This window comes from Notolepis coatsorum, assembly GCF_963971535.1.
Source record: "Notolepis coatsorum genome assembly, chromosome: 1".
Classification (NCBI taxonomy): domain Eukaryota; kingdom Metazoa; phylum Chordata; class Actinopteri; order Aulopiformes; family Paralepididae; genus Notolepis; species Notolepis coatsorum.
This window is the reverse complement of record NC_140165.1, coordinates 49,966,209-49,986,338: the sequence shown is the minus strand read 5'-3', so window position 1 is coordinate 49,986,338 and position 20,130 is coordinate 49,966,209. Positions and strand designations below refer to the sequence as shown.

At 44.5% G+C, this 20,130-nt stretch overlaps 1 pseudogene across 1 annotated transcript in view; it reads left to right on the top strand.

The window, feature by feature from the left end:
* Positions 1-572: 572 nt before the first annotated feature.
* LOC311240112 (E3 ubiquitin-protein ligase Midline-1-like) overlaps positions 573-20,130 on the top strand; it is a 90,499-nt pseudogene continuing 70,941 nt past the window's right edge. Inside the window, exon 1 of the transcript XR_014620985.1 lies at positions 573-1,350. The product of XR_014620985.1 is annotated as an E3 ubiquitin-protein ligase Midline-1-like (transcript). The remainder of the gene's footprint in view (positions 1,351-20,130) is intronic.

Genomic DNA, 20,130 nt, shown 5'->3' with positions numbered 1-20,130 from the left:
CCAGTATCTCTGTAAACTACAACGTTGTGATACTCTGCCCGTCTGGTCTTTCCAGTTATCGCTTTCCACTTTTATCTCCACCTTTTCACAGATGTGTGGAGTCTGACACTACGCACAACTCAGCTATTCTCTAAATCCTCTGTGTATTTTGCTATGCTCTGTTCCACGGAGATACGCACCCTTCAGACGTAAGCAGGAAATAGTAAGCTGTCTTATTTCATTTACTCACAAATCCCCTGTGGTTTCTTTTTCCTTCCTCTCTCTCCTCTCTCTCTCTCTCTCTCTCTCCTCCTCTCCTCCCTCTCTCCTCTCTCTCTCCTCTCTCCTCTCTCCTCTCTCTCTCCTCCTCTCCTCTCCTCTCTCTCTCTCTCTCTCTCCTCTCCCTCTCTCTTCTCCTCTCTCCTCTCTCTCTCTCTCCTCTCTCTCTCTCTCTCCTCTCTCTCTCTCTCCCTCCCCCCTCCCTCCCTCCCTCCCCTCCCTCCCTCCCTTTCTATCCTGCAGACGGCTGAGCAGCTCTCCTGGATTTCGCTGACTGTGCGCCCGGTCACCGCCTGGTCCTCTCTGAGCGCAGGATGGACACTCTGGAGTCCGGAGCTGACCTGCCCCAATCTGCCTGGAGCTCTTCGAGGACCCGCTGCTGCTTCCCTGCGCGCACAGCCTGCTGCTTCGGCTGCGCCCACCGCATCCTGGTCTCCCACTGCGCCACCAACGAGTCCGTTCACAGCATCGGCGCCCTTCCAGTGCCCCACCTGTCGCTATGTCATCTCCCTGAGTCCCCAGCGAGGCCTTGAGGGACTGAAGAGGAACGTGACCCTGCAGAACATCATCGACCGCGTCCAGCGAGCCTCGTCGTCTGCCGGCCCGCTGCCGCCACAGCTGCCCCAGAGCGGGGCCCAACTCGCCCGGCGAGGAAGGGAGCAACAACAACAACCGACTGGCTCTCGTGCCCGTCGCCAACGTCGCCATGTCCAGCCCGGGCACGCCGCCCGAGCCCGTCCAGTGTCAGTTTCTGCGAGCAGGAGCCGCCGCAGGACGCCGTCAAGACGTGCGTGACATGCGAGGTGTCCGTACTGCGACGAGTGCCTGCGCGCCACGCACCCCCAACAAGAAGCCCTTCACGGGCCACCGGCTTGATCGAGCCCATGACCGACACGCATCTCCGCGGCCTCCAGTGTCTGGAGCACGACGAGGAGAAGGTCAACATGTACTGCGTGACCGACGACCAGCTGATCTGCTCGCTGTGCAAGCTGGTGGGGAGGCACCGGGACCACCAGGTGGCGGCGCTGAGCGACCGCTACGAGAAGCTCAGGGTAAGAGGAGCAGATGTCGCCTGTTACGGCGGTAGCCATTGTGGAGCTGTTTCCCTATAGCGACGGAATTTTACCGAACGGGTCTATAGAGATTTCTCTCTCGATCGATACACAGTGAAACTGACCCTTGAGACAAAGAGCCATCCAAGTCTGTTTTAAAAGAACACGCCAACATTTTGGGAAATTAGCTTATCATCTTCTCCAGAGAGAGACAAGAAGATAGATACCAGTTTCCTCTCTGTACGTTCAGTAGAAAGCTATCTGGCTGCACGTTAGCCTAGCTTAGCACAATGGATGGAAGCAGACAGTGCCGGTTAGCCGGGAGAGGTGTTAGTTGGACAGTCCGCTTCCATTCAGGATATGAGGAGCCAGCCCATTGCACTGTAGAGCTCCCACACCATGTAGGAAATAAACGTTTCATTGTTACACAGTACAACTAATTGGACTAATGTAACACCAAATGTGTGTGTCTCTCAAACAAACCTTTTACAAAAAAGTTGTTCTCAATAGATTGTCTTTTAGCCACTACCATCAAGTGACCACAAATGATCAAAATAACATTATATAATGTCAGTCAGTATCATGGTCTAAATTGAATTATTCCAGGATATGTTTTAACCTCTTAAGCCCTAGCCCTATTTTCTGAAAATCCGAAAGGTCCATTTGCATGTTCTTGGTATCTAGGGACATCTATGGATCTCAGGGAATATTCCCAGTGTCAGAAATATCGTGTCTGTTACTAGGCTTGAGTAAATTGTTGAATTGAATAACACCATGCTCAAATTTACCAGACATGAACAATTGCCACTGAGCTCGTTCAGCACCTTATTGAGATAATGTGTACAACAAAGCTAAGCAAATGAATAAAGGGAAGATGATTAAACAGAAGGTTTTGTAGATACAGTACTGAATTCTGCCATCCGGACACATGCAATTTGAAATATGATTATAGAATATAGAATATTAGGCCTATAAATTACCTTAATATGGCCAAGTCGCACATATATGGATCGGGCCAAATCCCCCTTTCCAATGGCAATGGAGTTCAATCTGGATTTAGTATCACCAGGCGTGATTCACAAACCATGAATGAAATCTACTGTACAGCTACTTTTTTATAATGTAAAATTCTCAAATTTTCATCAGATTGCAATGCCGTTTTTTGCTAAATGTTCACAGAAAGTTAACTAACTGCGTTATGTTTTATGGCAATAACATTCAGGTTTGTGGGAGATAATCCCGAAAAATAAGAGAAATTAAAAAGTTAATCCAGAAGTCAGATGATTGACAGGGGCTGGCATGAGCTGGGTAGTGTAGTTTTTCGAAATTCGAAAGCCCATCGAAAGCCCTGGGTCTCTTCCTTCAAAAGACTACACTCACTTTTGGCTGGGCCACTTCCTCCCGTCAATATGTGTTGGTTTCCGACTCAATGCCCTGAGATTTACAGTTGAAATCATTGGTAAACAAAGGTAATACTGAAAATATACACTTTGACTGCTGTTTTGACAGGGTTAGGGTATTTACTCTTGGCTAAATTTGAAAAATAATAATTCAACATTAATTCATACATTCTGTAGAGATGGATTTATGGCGTGATGTCATTTGCGGTCCAGTACCGGACCGCTCAGGTTTAACCTCTTAAGCCCGATGGGTCCGATACCGGACCCACAATGACATCACGCCATGAATCCATCTCTACAGACTTGATATTCTCCTTTGGTTCATTACAATTTACTCAAGCCTAGTAACAGACAAAATATTTCTGACACTGGGAATACATTCCCTGAGATCCATAGATACCAAGAACATGCAAATGGCCCTGTGTAAGTGGAGCAATCTTCCATTTACTTAGGTATGTATTTTCTGGAAATAGGGCTAGGGCTAAAGAGATTAAGAGGTTAAGGACAAAAGTGGTACTGTGGTGAAACATAACTTTTACCATGGGCAGTAACGTGGGAAAAGGTTGCACATAATGGCTGCTTCAGGTAAAAGTGAAATGAGCATGAAACTACAAGGGTTCTGGAACAGTACACCATGACCTAATTTCCTCCGTCAGAAATCCTAAGGAATGGTCTGGAAAACTTGCGGTTTCAGAGACGCGACCTTTGTGTAAAAATAGCATGATTCGGTTTTACTTTACAGCATTTCAGGAAGAACAGGTTGTAGTGGGCAAGGCTGTGCTAATGGAGGACAGATGGTCTGACTTGAGGATGTTTACGGCGGCTACGGTGGATCAGACCGTTTCAGTGGGGTTGTGTCGCTCGGTGGGAACAGCTTGGACCCACATTTATCTCCTGTCTGCTACTGATAATACATCAGACCGGCACCTCCGGGTACGTTGGCCACACATACTTTTCCGGGGAAAACACCGTTCCTATTGACCACCATTGTATTTAGCCTGTTAGCTTACGTTGTTTGAAATGTTTGTTTTGCATTTTGGGCAATTAGCTTACCGTCTTCTCCAGAGAGAGACAAGAAGATATACCAGTTTTTTTTCAGTAGAGCGCTATCTGGCTGCACGTTAGCCTAGCTTAGCACAATGAATGGAAGCGGACATGGCCGGTTAGCCTTCGGGAGAGGTGTTAGTTGGACAATGCAAAAATCAAAAATCTGTGTGATTGACATATCGGCGGTCTGATGCATAGCAAACCCTGCCACAGGAAATAAACTCAGGGTCCATTTAGAATGTTTAAGTTGTCAAGTCGAAATGGTCCAGATGAAGCATAAAGAGCAACAAAAAATACTTTGAAAGCTTTAATTTTTCAACTATTTTTTATTTCTATAAATATAGCAACGTAAAAGTGTTTGTTCTTTAGTCTCTTTGAGGGTCTTTTGAGGTCTTGTTTCTCCGAGCTTCTCCTTGATTATCCATGGCATGAAATTAGGTATCGCTCCCCCGCAGAGGAATCTACCTCGATTATCAAGCGAGCGTTATCTCCTGATGAGTCGTTATCTCTGCAGAATAATTAAATCATTAGCATAAAATACACTTCCTCCTCCTGGTGTGATGGTGTCAGGGGGGGGGGGGTTCAGGAGAACACACACAGAAAGATGCGCCATGCAACGCATACACCTGGCGGTACGCGCGCACGTGCATGATAGACCAAAGCACATGCACAAACCGCGTACACACACACACACATACACACACACCTTGCCCTCTTTCATTCTCTTTCTATCTCTCGCTGTCTCACAAGCAAACACACACACGCATGCACGCACGCACACACACACACATCTATCCATACACAAACACACACTCTCTCTCACTCTCTCTCACTCTCCCAGGCAGGGTGAATAAGGAGGATCTCATTAGTGACAGGGCATGGTGTTCTCATAGAGGTTGGAGGTTAACGAGCACTAATTGCCTGCTGGGCGAAGGTGTTGTTAATTGACCCAGGCTGTTAGTGAATTCCCCCAGGGCAGCTGCATTATTCCTCCCATGTGTGAGTGTGTATGTGTGTGTGTGTATGTGTGTGTGTTCCTGTTTGTTCGTGAATTAATATACAGCTATTGCGCAGCTATTGTGTGTATGTGTGTGTGTATGTGTGTGTGTTTGTGCATGTGTGTGTGTCTGTCTGTGCTTGCGGCCTCACAAGTGTTCATCTGTGTGTGAGAGAGAGTGTGATTGTATGTGTTTGCATGTGTGTGTGTTTCTGTTTGTTCGTGAATTAATATATCTAATATCTATTGCACAGCTATTGTGTGTGTGTGTGTGTGCGCGTGCGTGCGTGCGTGCGAGTTGGTGTGTGTGTGTGTGTTCTAGCTTGTTAGGGGATTAATATGTAGCAATTGCAATATAGCACCTGTGGATGTGTGTGTGTGTGTGTGTGTGTGTGTGTGTGTGTGTGTGTGTGTGTGTGTGTGTGTGTGTGTGTGTGTGTGTGTGTGTGTGTGTGTGTGTGTGTGTGTGTGTGTGTGTGTGTGTGTGTGTGTGTGTGTGTGTGTGTGTGTGTGCGCACAGGTGTGTGTGCGTGTGTGTGTATGTATGTGTGTGTGTGTGCGCGAGTCCATGTGAGAGTAAATGCCCACAGGGGAGATAGTCAGTGCAATATCCTTTGACGGTAAACCATATGCTATAGGAATACCTCGTCTCAGGGAAGCATCTAATTAGTTCCAAATAGTGCCCATCGGCGTTATGGGGAAGATATGATGATATATAATAGTCATACATGAAATCTGTCACACTTAATAATATCTCTCTGTTCACAAGGGACGGCCAGCAATATCTATAGATAGCTCCAAATCATATATGATGCAAAGTCAACGTTGAAATGTACTTTGGGTGCACTATGGAGTAGGTTTCACCCTTGATTTCAGGACTGAACATACCTCTAAGTAAAAGATTTAGGTACTTACCTTACATTACAGGTTGGGTTAGGGCGCAAACCCATAGCGTTTTGTGAAGATTGCACTCTGAAACATCTCACAAGTACAAATCTAGAAGACCCAAAAGTTTAAAAAACATTCAAATTTCACTCTGAGGTATTATAGCAGAAAGTCTGATCTAGAGCATGTGTCCCAAAACGGCGACGTTGCACATTGTCCGAGGAATATGTGTGAAATCGTGGTGTTTATTCAGCTTTGGTGAATGTCTACAGAGGAAAGAACGCGGCCAGACTTCAGAAGAAGAGGGCTTTCCGTTTAACAAAGGAGTTTAATGGATCACAGGCTGACATCTGACGCCATTTCAACTGGTATAATACGTCCACAGACCGGTATGTCCTGAGTGCTACACTGGAAGACAGTTTCAACTAATACGTCCACATGGACATGCTACGTGATACACTGGACAAGTGAAATCGCAGGAGGTTCAAGCTATACCAAAATGGTTTCATATTATTAATAGAATAATTTAAGGTCAGGGGATTTCCAGGAGAGAAATGGAAAACCAAAGCCCTTATTGGGAAATTGTTGGAGACTCCATTGTGAGGGAATGTTAGTGGATACCCACCAGGGAAATTACCTGGCAACAGCAACCATTCTTCCCTTTAATGAAACTTCAATAAAATAGCAGCGCTGGCTGGTGTTACAGTATAATATGTTTGTGAATGGACTCGAGGGGTTGAAGCAATTAATCATGACGGAAACAAAAGTAAATGTTTCTTGCATGGTGTATAGATTGAGAAGCCCATCTCAAAAACTGCATTTTTGACAAGCTTTTTGATTTCTGCCCTCATGCGAAATCATTTCCTCACGGTATAATCTTTATACTATCCTGTTGCCCCCTCGTGGGTCACTTGTGCATTTAAATATGGGGTATAAATTATTATTTGGTTACGATGTCAATGCAACTTTACATTTTTGTATCCATTCCAAGTGAATGAGGTAGAATTATATGAAGTCTAAGATTTTGTTTCCTAGTTCAGGTTTGTTCTGGTACATGTGTACACATGAAATCAAAGTAAATGTCCAAGCAAACAACTGTCTTTTTACTATTATGTAATAATAATAATAATAATAATAATAATAATAATAATAATAATAATAATAATAATAATAATTTATTACATTTATATAGCACTTTTCTAGACACTCAAAGCGCTCCCCACAATGTAGGGTGGAAATTGCCTCCTTCACCACCACTGGTAGCACCCAACCTTGGGCTATGCAGGCACTAGGCACACATCACACTACACAATGGATGAACGTCTCAGGAGACAGGGATTGATATCAGCCAATATGAAGGGATGATTACGTGGCCTTGATCCGGAGGTTCCCGGTTCGATTCCCGCTGCTCCCGGGCAGCATGTCGAAGTGTCCTTGAGCAAGACACTTAACCCCTAACTGCTCCCGATGAGCAGGTCGGCACCTTGCATGGTTGCCTCCACCGTCGGTGTGTGAATGTCTGAGTGAATGGGTCAAATGTGAGGAACAAATTGTAAAGCGCTTTGGGTAAAAGCGCTATATACAGTAAATGCAGCCATTTACCATTTACTTTGGATAAAAGCGTCAGCTAAATAAATCTAAACGTAAACACAATTGTCAAATGAAAGTATCTCCTGATCTCTTTGTTTTAGAGTCATGAAACTTGCACCCAGAGATGTCAGGTATGGGCAGGGTAATAGTAGAAAGACATAGATATTGGCAATACAATTCGATCTGAATATAAACATATGAAAACAAATAAACAGTGTAAACAATATAATTAACTCTGAATATAAAAATATGAGAAAAATAAACGGTGAAAACAAAGGTTGATGATGAGGTTCTGTATGCCCTATTGGTTATATTATACGTTCCCAATAAATGTAGGCAATAAAACATTTGAATCTGAATATGTTATATAAGTAAGAGTAAAAGTAAACAGTATACACAAGGTGCAGTATACACAAGGTACCCTAACTGACATCATATACGTCATACATTGTGGTCTGTGCAGGTTTGCGTTATCATGCATCCTTAATTGCTCTACTGTGGATATCTTGGCGCTATTTGTCAACATTACGCTACTGATAATAGTTAGGATTGACTGTGAATGATTATAGTTGTATATGTAATGTAATTTTCTGTAATATCAAAGGGTACTTGTTGTGAGGAAATAAATTAAAACCTTGTAGCCTGTGTCAAGAGTCTCACAGGGTCTCCCCTCTGTGGTCAAAACAATTTTCTTGACATAGCTGATTAATAAAGGCTTTTTCACTTGATTTCCTGGTTGCTCTGAGCGAGAGTATGTGAACTATGCTTCAGTATTACACATAGTCTTTGTTTCTAACTCAAGGGCAACCATGCTTACTCTTTTGAGCACGTGGCATTCTCATTATAATTGACCATCTCAAACCCTGCCTCTTTTCTCGATTTTCCTTTCCTCTGACAAACACTGACCTTGCTTGTTCCAAGTTCCCTGACCTTGGAAATTGAAGCTTCTATCTGACTTATTTTATTTTATGTAAAAAGTTATTTTCAAAAAAAATTCATACAACATAGCACAGGAGCAGGTCTTTTTACATGTGGGTGAAGTTAGATGTCCAGAAATGTTTACAAAATGTAAATTAAATGTTCATATCAGATATCAAAAAAATATCTCTATAATGTCAAAACTACTCAGAATGTAGGGTTGAACCTTAAAATTCTAAGCTCGCAATTTTCTATAGAATATTTATATAGTCAGTCAAAGAAATTCTAGTTGTTTTGGGGGATATTATTACTGGGCCCTCTACTGGCCGGTAGTGTATCTGCACAGTGTTTCTCACCCTGTCCTCTCGTCAGTGGAGTTGGCATCCACGTCGAAATGGTTCAGTGCAATTTGATACCATATGTTTAGCCTGAGCAATTACCTGCAGAGAGTGATCATTAGAAACATTACAGGTCAGTGCATCCTCAAACCATGACAGCTCTCACACTCTCTCTCTCTCCCTCTCCCTCTCCCTCTCCCTCTCTCTCTATCCCTCATCTGTCCCTCATCTCTCCCTCTAACTCTCTCTCTCCATCTCTCTCTCCCTCCTCACTCTCTATCTATCTCTCCCTCTCCCTCATCTCGCCCTCATCTCTCCCTCATCTTGCTCTCTTTTTCTCTCTCTCGCTCTCTCTCTATCTATCTCTCTCTCTCTCTCTCTCTCTCTCCCTCATCTCTATCTCTATCTCTCTCTCCCTCCTCTCTCTCTCTCTCTCTCCCTCCAACCGTTCCTCCCGAGGAGAGATAATAATGTACGGTCTGACAGTGCAGGTCAGTGCACCTGGTAATCACTGCACAGGATAATTACACAGTACATAGGACGCCTGAGTTCTCAGGTCTCTGGTGGTGCCTACAGGGCGTGCTGCGCCACGTGCCTCGTGAGTTCAAGAGCATACGATAGGCACACCGCCTGGATTATGATATAATGAGTGCGGTTTATGGCAGTGGGAATTCACATGTTTACAGTTGTACAGCTGTTTTATATACAGTATTTGTTTTCATCCACAATGTTGTTGTTTACCATTAAGCCTTGCCTGTATACACACACAGTAGGCTATTATGTATTTCCCCCCCACCGCTTCCAAGAACATGGTGAAGATGCATACAGTATTAGTTTAGTTTATTTGTGCAGATTTAAAAAGAAAAAAAGGTATGGAGCAGGACAATATTAAAGGTGCTATAGATAACATTCAGCCTCTAGATGTCGCATTAGAGCACCAGCATGTAATTTATCCAATCAGGTGCATTCCATGTGGGGAAATGGGAAGTAGGGAGGGGATAAATGGACGCAACATGTAAACAACAACATTCATTTTGGACCTGCACACTTTTTTTAAATGATAAATTCATGAATTAATAATTTCTTGGGGAGGAAAGCAATATACTTCTTCTATTCCGCACCTTTCTAAAAGCTCTGTGGATGTATTAAAATATCTATAGCACCTTTAATAAATAATCAATAACAATGCAAAAACGTACGTAGTGACTTCACCCATAGCATCATATAAAGTAGTGTACATAATGCACAAAAGTACAAGAATATACAGTGCTTTTACCATTACTTAACACATTGACCACCAGCAGCAGGGCCCGCTGATCTCCCTTCATCGCCAGGTCTTTATTCAATGGATATAGTTTTAGACTGCGACATTTGCGAGTGCTTAAAATTATATCTTATATTATATCTATGGGTCTAATATCTATTGGGTGCTTTTCAGTAATTCCAGGAAAAAGATGAGAAAAAGGCATTTTACTGTAATCCAGTCATAACGTTGTAATTTTTCGGCTGATTATCTAATCATCCTGAAATCAACGTTAGATTATCATCATTATGTCTCCTCGTGCATACATGAAATGACCGTCGTAGCGGGGCGCTCGCCCCCGCCCCCCCCCGCTCCGCCTGGCTGTAGATGGCGGTGTTGACCGTCTGCCAGCTCAGACAGGGTCTGAAGGCTATACCAGAGGCTGCAGCTATGAATTATGAATAGATATAGCAAATAAACGAAATAACGATGCCAAAAACGAGTAAACTCGTTTCTGGCGCTGAACGCATGGTGGGCAATAACGAGTTAACTCGTTTCCGGCGCAGATTGTGTTAACCATGAAGAAAACCTTCTACCTGGGGTTATGGAGGGTTACATGGAAGGGTGTCGATTTGGTTTCAACCTTGGGGGACACACTTTAAGCATGAGATCTGAGCCTCAAATAATTTCTTGCATTCTCGTGTACTTTTCTGCATCAATTTGTGCCTTTTCTGCATCAATTCATGGTGAAAATGTCTTTATTTATGTAAAGAAAAAGACAACATGTGTACCCGCTCAATGGGGACAATATTGAGGGGGGCATGTCACCTGCACCCCCCCGCCCCCCAAAGCTGTGCCTATGGGATGTGTATAATACACACACACTCAACTGTACAGTACGTACACACAGGAAACAGATCAAGCAGTTTACCTGAAGTCCATTCATTTGTAATAGAATCGACAAGACCTCAGAAACCGGGCCGATATCACAATAATAATAACAATAATAATAAACTTTATTTGTATAGCACCTTTCATACAGAAACTGCAGCTCAAAGTGCTTCACAACCGAAAAAAGACAGGCATAAAATGAGCACATAAAGTGCAGACATATCAAATCATAGCTTTTCACAATAGGATCTAATGGTAAACTTGTCAACAGATGAATTATGGGCGGTCGCCATCCGTACCAAACCTCATTCCCTCTACTGACCTGATAACACAGCTCTGTAAATACATGCTCAGTGCGGCGCCTCGACCAAAACGTCTAGAATGATGTCGTATCACTCTCTCCTATAAAACATCCTTGATCTAAACTGTTTAGCTCCACTAGAGACCGCTACAAAGATAGAATCTGAACCTCTCACACCACAGTAGAACTGCCTGTCATGCTGCCGAACCTGCACATTTTTATTTCATTTCAAACCTTTCTTTAAAACTCAACAGGCAACTTTGGTTTCCTTTATTTACAGTAGCGTAAAGTGTACATACAGAAATAAGCTGAAAAAAGCATATAAAATCACACAGCATATAAAATCATAACAATAAGACATAAAACAAGGATAGGAAATAAATTAAAACACGTACAACTTGATTGACAATGGTTGGAGATCAAGGTTTTAAACTCTGCAACAGAGGGGAGAATCTCAAGCTTTAAGGACTGTTGGAGTTCATTCCATGAGCTAGAGGGGCATCATAGTAAATGCAGATTTACCCTGTTCAGAGCAAACTCGGGGACCTTAAGGACCAGCCAGTCACTAGAACGGGTTCCATAGGTTCCAAAATTCTATTCCAATAATGATGTAGTATAAGGAGGTAGCCTACCAATAAGGGCCTTACGAATAAACAAATATCAGTGTTTGTTGTGACTCTCCATCAGAGATATGCCTTGCTAAGGATTGTGCCTTGCTCAAAGGACGTGCCCTGCTCAGCGGGAGTTTAATAAGTTGTTGTTGTTGTTAAATACGGATATTTCTTCTTCGTCTCATTCCTACTGTTATTCAATAAAACACATACTAGTAGTACAGTTGTAAAGCATAAGAGAATAACACATACTTTTTGTGTTATGTGTGCTTATGCAAAGGAAAATATATAAAACATAATTACGTTAAAGGTCAAATCTGTAATGTTGTCAAACAGCGACCTCTAGAGCAAAAGAGCCCCAATTGGGGTTGCGTTGTTTATGTTTTTTGCTTTTGATGTGGGGGTTGGGTTTCAGTGGGTATAAGGGAGGGGGGAGGGGTCGTTACTGCTGGCCACACCTCAGGCTCTGCCAAGAGAGATCTGGGGAAATTCATCCCATAGTAAGTTACTAAACTCCAACCCACACATCGGACCAAAAAAAAATAATCAACTTTTTTGCCTAGAGGTCGCTGTGTGATGGTATTACAGATTCTACCTTTAACACTTTGAATGCCGACGACGTGTATTGTCGTCTTATCAGACCCCCCGTTGAGTGCCGACGACGTGTATTGTCGTTTGATTTTTTTATTAGCGATCTGAATTCATATTTCATCAACCGAGTCTCCCGTTGGTACAGCAGCCCCTGTAGGAGCTCAGATGGGGAAAAAACGCCCCCTATGGTCTATCCCTGTGTAACTGCAGGTCAGTCGATTATACTGGGAGATCCCTGTGGGGATCTGTAGAGGTGGAGCCAACTGGCTCCATTGTGCTGGCGAGCCGTCTGATGATGAGGGATCTGATCGCGAGTTGGAAAGCAGCCTGGAATATATATTTACAGCAGCCAATAGTCAATCAATAAACGCGATCGATATTTGGAATGGCGATCAGGAATTGGAATAATCTTTTTGGAGAACATCTGATCTAAGGTAAGGAGTCTATGTTACCAGTCTTGGGGTAATCAGAGCTGTATTCACTGAGATAACAGCGTGTGCCCTATGTGTGTGTGTGTGTGTGTGTGTGTGTGTGTGTGTGTGTGTGTGTGTGTGTGTGTGTGTGTGTGTGTGTGTGTGTGTGTGTGTGTGTGTGTGTGTGTGTGTGTGTGTGTGATCTTGAGGAAATGGATAATAGATTTTTCAGCCCGCCTCTATAGCGTGCATAAGTACACATATACTATCGACAATCTAGCGTTTATTTGAAAACTATTCATAAATAGGCCGACAAATGACAACGTGTCTAGTGTATTAGAGAATATTCCAATAAATGCCGTTTATGGGGGAATCTTTCAATTTTCCCGGACATTTTCGAGAGAACGATAGCTTTTCAAAATGATATAAAAAGGATATGAACCGATTAAAAAAACAATCCGTTCCGACAATGTTGACTGCAAACAAGTCATTGATAAGCGACGGGCAGATTAGACACATAGCCATAATTAAAAACATAGGTTATGCGTTTTTAACGCTAACATTGAAGTGGATGATGGCATTCAACCGGGTAAAAAGGTAAACAAGGCCGGCACTGATAGTGTTAAAGACAAACCAGGAAGACGTGCGGTACAAGGGTCAAGTGCCTTGCCAAGGCCTTTTGTATGGCAATTAGTGCGGGAGGGACTGCCCTTGCCTAGATATTTCCTGTTATGATTTGAACCAGTGACCTTATATGGTCGTAAGCTCTCCTTTTGTCACAATCTAATACATTAGTAGATGAACATGCAGTAGATGTTTGACATTAACTAACTGACACTGAACTCTAGGAGGATTTGGGACTCTAGGAGGATTTGGGGAACAGATGGGAGAATAGAACAGCTCTGACACATAAGCCTAACGTTACATCTACAGTATATACAGGCACAAATAGGCACTCAGCAACATGTATGTGTGTACGTGTGTGTGTGTGTGTGTGTGTGTGTGTGTGTGTGTGTGTGTGTGTGTGTGCGCGCACATATGTACATTCACACATGCACAAACAAGCATGCACATAGACATATAGATGCACACAGACACACACACACACACACACACACACACACACACACACACACGAAAATGAACCGTTGCCCCTCCTGGCGTGTGTGTGTGTGTGTGTGTGTGCGTGTGTGTGTGTGTGTGTGTGTGTGTGTGTGTGTGTGTGTGTGTGTGTGTGCGCGCACATATGTACATTCACACATGCACAAACAAGCATGCACATAAACATATAGATGCACACAGACACACACACACACACACACACACACGAAAATGAACCGTTGCCCCTCCTGGCGTGTGTGTGTGTGTGTGTGTGTGTGTGTGTGTGTGTGTGTGTGTGTGTGTGTGTGTGTGTGTGTGTGTGTGTGTGTGTGTGTGTGTGTGTGTGTGTGTGTGTGTGTGTGTGTGTGTGTGTGTGTGTGTGTGTGTGTGTGTGTGTGTGTGTGTGTGTGTGTGTGTGTGTGTGTGTGTGTGTGTGTGTGTGTGTGTGTGTGTGTGTGTGTGTGTGCGTGCGTGCGTGCGTGCGTGCGTGCGTGTGGTTGTGTGTGTGTGTGTGCCTGCTGAGGTCAACCGCAATAGTCTCAAAGGCTTATGAATTAGACACTCGCGCACACACAAAATTAACCCCTCGCCTTCTCCTTACGTGAGAGGTTCGGTCAGAGGGGATTTGGCGACCACCTGTTTACCCTCGCGTCAAGGGTCAACAAGCTGGTCTGTATTGTGTGTGTGTGTGTGTGTGTGTGTGTGTGTGTGTGTGTGTGTGTGTGTGTGTGTGTGTGTGTGTGTGTGTGTGTGTGTGTGTGTGTGTGTGTGTGTGTGTGTGTGTGGCGGGGGTTAAGACCCTGTTAACCCTGAGCTGACCCTGAAACACCTAGTGTTAAGGCTCCCACATAGTCGGGCAGAACGTACACGGAACGGACTCTGCAGAGGTCTGCGCGTACTCAAAGCGTATTCAAAGCGTACTCAAAGCGTACTCAAAGCGTATTCAAAGCGCACTCAAAGCGCACTCAAAGCGTATTCAAAGCGTTCTCAAAGCGCACTCAAAGCTTATTCAAAGCGTACTCAAAGCGCACTCAAAGCGTACTCAAAGCGTACTCAAAGCGTACTCAAAGCGCACTCAAAGCGTACTCAAAGCGTATTCAAAGCGCACTCAAAGCGCACTCAAAGCGTATTCAAAGCGTTCTCAAAGCGCACTCAAAGCTTATTCAAAGCGTACTCAAAGCGTACTCAAAGCATACTCAAAGTGGACTCAAAGCGTACTCAAAGTGGACTCAAAGCGTACTCAAAGTGGACTCAAAGCGTACTCAAAGCAGACTCAAAGCGTACTCAAAGCGTACTCAAAGCGTACTCAAAGTGGACTCAAAGCATACTCAAAGCGTACTCAAAGCGTATTCAAAGTGGACTCAAAGCGTACTCAAAGCGTACTCAAAGTGGACTCAAAGCATACTCAAAGCGTATTCAAAGCGTACTCAAAGCGCACTCAAAGCGTACTCAAAGTGGACTCAAAGTGGACTCAAAGTGGACTCAAAGCGCACTCAAAGTGGACTCAAAGTGGACTTAAAGAACGAAGCAAAAATGTTCGAACCGCGAGGACGCTCACTTGGTGTCACACAAAAGGCTGCTCGGTTGACATCGACCTGCATTTTACTCTGAACACTCACTCCGTGCCAAGAGAGAGTAGGGCAGGATCATGGTCCTGTGGGTAGGATTGGTCGGGTAAAACTTTGGCAGGTAGATGACACTAAATTTTGTTTTACTATCGCTAATCGTTATCCATTCCAATTCATATACATTTGGACCATGTCTTTTTTTCACAATCTGAATAAACTTGAGACGTTTGAATGGCTTTTCTAAATGAAGTGTGTAAAACTGCCACTGAAATGTTGGAAACAAAGATAACCTAGAGTCCTAGACTCTTTATTATCGGTGGACGACGCCGTGACAGAAAGTGTAAATAGCATGCAAGGATTGTGGGAAATGTAGTAAACTGGCACGAGAAATGTAGGAAATTGGTACGTGGTGCTACCGCTCGACTATGAAACCTTAAACGACTGCGGACAGCTCCCACAGTACGCCTGACTCTGTGGGAGCCTTTAGAAGGACAAAAGTTAGCACTGAGAATATACAACTAGAGTATATCAGTGCTGCGAGGAAACCCATATAAGGTATTCCATCATCATATATGCAGAGGTCTGCATTTATGCAAAGACATCGGCAACTATCCAGTATACACTTTTTAATAATGTATTTAATCCATCCAATATACATAATAATATATAGTATAATTCCACGTTTATAAATAATTTGTGGTTGATCATTTGTGGTGGATATTGGATGAGAATAGACCTTTTTTTTCCTCCGATTTTCTCCCATCCCAATGTTAGTCGTTATGCCAATTCCCAATCCTCTTCCTGGTCGCTGCGCACCTACCCCCTACAGTCGGTCTGGGAGAGTGGAGGCTATCACGTGCTTCCTCAGACACACGTCTAGCCAATCAACCGCTTCTTTTCACCTGGCAGCGCGGACTCTCACTGAGAGGGTGTAACGTGTGGAAGGATCACACTACCCCCCTTAGATCCTATCCGCGCTGAGCAGGCGCCCCGACCGAACTATAGGAGTCGCTGTTTACAACGACCCGGACCCACCCCGCCAGCTTTCCCACCCTCTAATACAGCCAATTGTATTAGTGTGAACGGCCAGCCAAGCTGGTGACAACGCCGGAGTTGTGAGCTGGATTCGAACAGGCGAATCCAGCGTCGCCGGTGTTGGTGACGAACGCAATCTCCGCTACGCCACCTGACCGCCTGAGAATAGACCATTTTGAATAGTACCATGACAACTAGATTTAAAAATAGGTTATACCATTCCAATCCAGCAAGTAGGGTTTGTTCTCACGTAATGACCCACCTGTCCAAACGCCGCTGGGACCCACCAGTGGGCCCCCATGGCCCAGCCCCCGCAATATTAGTGGGATTCCTCTGTGTAAAACACAGGTGATGGAAGCGGACAGACCATTCTGTGGCTTTTCATTTTCTGTTGCGGGTTAATTTAGGACAGGGGCGCTGTAAGTAATCCCCGGGCCCAGGAGAAAACCCCCTATGTGGGCCCCTCGGGGTGATGAAAGTAATTGCATCATAAATTATCATTGTGAACGGGGGCCTCTTAGGGCCCCTTAATCCCATGTCCAGGACAACTATTCTGGCCGTCACCCCCCTTGGCGCCGTCCCCGTTTGGTGACAAACTACAACCTTTAATGGCTGCCGCCCCCCCCTTCACCCCCCCCCCCCCCCCCGCCCACATGAATCTGTTTCCTAATTTCCCTACTGGGACATTAGCAGGGAGAAGCGACCATGAAGGTCACTTGTGTATTTGACCTCAGCCTCATTGTGAGGCCGGATCTCTTAACTCAAGACTCAATAAAAGCTTGTATCCGTACGACGAGGAGCCAGAATGTGATCTTTGAGATGTGATAATGCTGATATTTGATCTTTATTTATCTCGAACACAACAAACATACAAATCACCGTAAGGACTGAATGTAAATGAGTCCGTCTTCAACCATAGAAGAACAAACAAGGATGAGTTTGAGAAGGGGCCGAAGGAAGCACAGCTCATCTAGTCTTGCCCCTTTCTTACAATATCATAACATTTCAAATAAAAGTTACTACCTAAAAGAGAGAAAAGATTATAATAAATACCACCCATTATTTTTTTGTTTCGAAGGAATCAAAACATTCCCTGAGAGCAACTATCTATAGTTCATCAGTTCTGTTTTTGTCTATCAGTACTTTTTTTTTATTTTATTTTGTACTGTGCAACGTTGTTTGTTTCCACTTGCAGTCCATTCCATGAAGCTACCCGACGAACTGAAATGCACATCAGCCAGGGGACATGGAGGCATGTAAACACTGACTGTATTAGACTGTACTGTACATTTACTGTTGGCTTTGGAGGTTTTGTGTGAGTTCTGTTTCCATAGCAATACTCACAATGTACTCACAATATCTTATATAAATGGTAAATGGCTGCATTTATATAGCGCTTTTATCCAAAGCGCTTTACAATTTGTTCCTCACATATTACCCATTCACTCACACATGGACACACTGACGGCGGAGGCAATCATGAAAGGTGCCAACCTGCTCATCGGGAGCAATTAGGGGTTAAGTGTCTTGCTCAAGGACACTTCGACACGCTGCCTGGGAGGAGCGGGAATCGAACCGGGAACCTCCAGATTACCAGACGACCGCTCTACCTCCTGAACCACTGTCGGGAGGTCTATAATAATATTATATTATAAATATAAATAATACATGTTTTATATATTTTCCTTTGCATAAGCACACATAAGATAAGAGTATGTGTGCCCCAAGTAGCATTGGCCTGACACTGTGTAAAGTGTCATGGTGTGTCAAAGTGCAAAAAAATCAGTCCATCTGACATTGGGGTTAAATAAAACAACATGTTTGATCCATCTCACCTTTTGAAAGATTTAGATGTGCGTGTTGGGCGGTTAGTGCCCTGACGCGCTAAGAAGAGCCAAGCGGAAACAGGCCATCTTGTCTTGACAGGATGGGGACTTAAACTAGGCCACCTTCTCCTGTAAGACACAACAGAGCCACCATGTAATATTCATACCCGACGTCACCCGATTTCTGAAAACACTTTGACAATCTGAGAGGGGAAGCACAGACATGCAACCCTGATAAACGTATTTGAAGTACACAGAGTGTCAAAGCATTCATCATGGCGCAAAGGGGCCGTGCCTTTGAGCCAACACTAGGGGCAGTGAGCTAGTGAGTGAGTCAGTTGGTGACATTGCTATGAGGTTCTTATTGATAGATAATTCACATCTAAAAGCAACATCAAGTTGTATGAATCTGAATCTGAACATTTCCCATATATAGATGTATTTGTGATGGCCCACCACAATATCAAAGAGACCAGGTAATGCTTACACTAGAATAACTATCCCTTATAAATACTTAATAAATACAGTAGATGATTCACAAACTGTTAGTTAAAGGACCATACCAGTCAGTGTGGGTTCCAATGATTTTTGTATCATATTAAGTTATATTCTAGCGATTCACATTTACATTTTACAAATCAGTTGATGATAATTCGGTACCAATTTACTAATACGATAACCTTTGTAAACATTAGTACATGAGGAATAGGTGCAACTTTAGAATAATGACCCAATAAGGTATATAAACTATTGACACGGTATTAAGAAATATATTTACTAACCTTTAAATAATGATTTGTTACTCTCTTCTTAAACATTCATTAAGTTGTGTTTAGGCAAACTGTAGGTGGATGGTGTGGATTTTGGTGGCAAAAAGGTGCAGGGAGGATGTTGGGTGGTTGTAGTAGGTGGCTGACTAGAGGAGAAGGCTCTGGTGCTGGGTGGTTGTAGTAGGTGGGTGACTAGAGGAGAGGGCTCTGGTGCTGGGTGGCTGTAGTAGGTGGGTGACTAGAGGAGAGGGCTCTGGTGCTGGGTGGCTGTAGTAGGTGGGTGACTAGAGGAGAGGGCTCTGGTGCTGGGTGGCTGTAGTATGTGGCTGACTAGAGGAGAAGGCTCTGGTGCTGGGTGGTTGTAGTAGGTGGGTGACTAGAGGAGAGGGCTCTGGTGCTGGGTGGCTGTAGTAGGTGGGTGACTAGAGGAGAGGGCTCTGGTGCTGGGTGGCTGTAGTAGGTGGGTGACTAGAGGAGAGGGCTCTGGTGCTGGGTGGCTGTAGTAGGTGGCTGACTAGAGAAGAGGGCTCTGGTGCTGGGTGGTTGTAGTACTAGGTGGCTGACTAGAGCAGAGGGCTCTGGTGCTGGGTGGTTGTAGTAGGTGGCTGACTAGAGCAGAGGGCTCTGGTGCTGGGTGGTTGTAGTAGGTGGCTGACTAGAGCAGAGGGCTCTGGTGCTGGGTGGCTGTAGTAGGTGGCTGACTAGAGGAGAGGGCTCTGGTGCTGGGTGGCTGTAGTAGGTGGCTGACTAGAGCAGAGGGCTCTGGTGCTGGGTGGCTGTAGTAGGTGGCTGACTAGAGGAGAGGGCTCTGGTGCTGGGTGGCTGTAGTAGGTGGCTGACTAGAGAAGAGGGCTCTGGTGCTGGGTGGTTATAGTAGGTGGCTGACTAGAGCAGAGGGCTCTGGTGCTGGGTGGCTGTAGTAGGTGGCTGACTAGAGCAGAGGGCTCTGGTGCTGGGTGTCTGTAGTATGTGGCTGAATAGAGGAGAGGGCTCTGGTGCTGGGTGGTTGTAGTAGGTGGCTGACTAGAGCAGAGGGCTCTGGTGCTGGGTGGCTGTAGTATGTGGCTGAATAGAGGAGAGGGCTCTGGTGCTGGGTGGCTGTAGTATTTGGCTGACTAGAGAAGAGGGCTCTGGTGCTGGGTGGCTGTAGTATTAGGCTGACTAGAGAAGAGGGCTCTGGTGCTGGGTGGCTGTAGTAGGTGGCTGACTAGAGAAGAGGGCTCTGGTGCTGGGTGGCTGTAGTAGGTGGCTGACTAGAGAAGAGGGCTCTGGTGCTGGGTGGTTGTAGTAGGTGG